This window comes from Octopus bimaculoides, chromosome 17 (genome assembly GCF_001194135.2).
Source record: "Octopus bimaculoides isolate UCB-OBI-ISO-001 chromosome 17, ASM119413v2, whole genome shotgun sequence".
NCBI classification, from domain to species: Eukaryota; Metazoa; Mollusca; class Cephalopoda; order Octopoda; family Octopodidae; genus Octopus; species Octopus bimaculoides.
This window is the reverse complement of record NC_068997.1, coordinates 3,839,491-3,840,071: the sequence shown is the minus strand read 5'-3', so window position 1 is coordinate 3,840,071 and position 581 is coordinate 3,839,491.

Genomic DNA, 581 nt, shown 5'->3' with positions numbered 1-581 from the left:
GGGAAATAAGAATACATAAAAAAAAAATCCATCTTGACATAGCCAAATCTAGCAGGCTAGTAATTAAGTCTAGGTAGAATTCTAACTGTCTCTGATTTTATTTGTTTCTTATCTAGTGATTTAAAGTTAAAGGGGGCAATCAAACTTTCACTTATAAGAAAAAAGGTGTAAGCATTATACATGGATATGGTTATAAAGATTCCTCTGGTCATAGTGGCAACACAATTTTAGGTTGTTTTTTTTACTAGTATCATAATGTAGGGGAAATTTAACATTAAGTATCTAGGTCAACAGGGCTTTTTCTTTAGTCTGAATAATGTATCAGTATTGTTTTACGTATACTAAGTATGGAAAACTTATTAATATCAATATTAGCTTATTATGCTAATGATAAAGATGTAATTAGTTCATACAAAAACCCTGAAGTAGAGTCAATTTTGAATTTAAAAGCTATAGATAAAGTGTGAAATTTAAGAATTTTATATATATTGGACTAAACAAACTATTTTGAATTATTTTTAAAATAATTAAAAAATTTAAAATTTAAGCTAATATATCTAATATTATTTGAAAGACACATA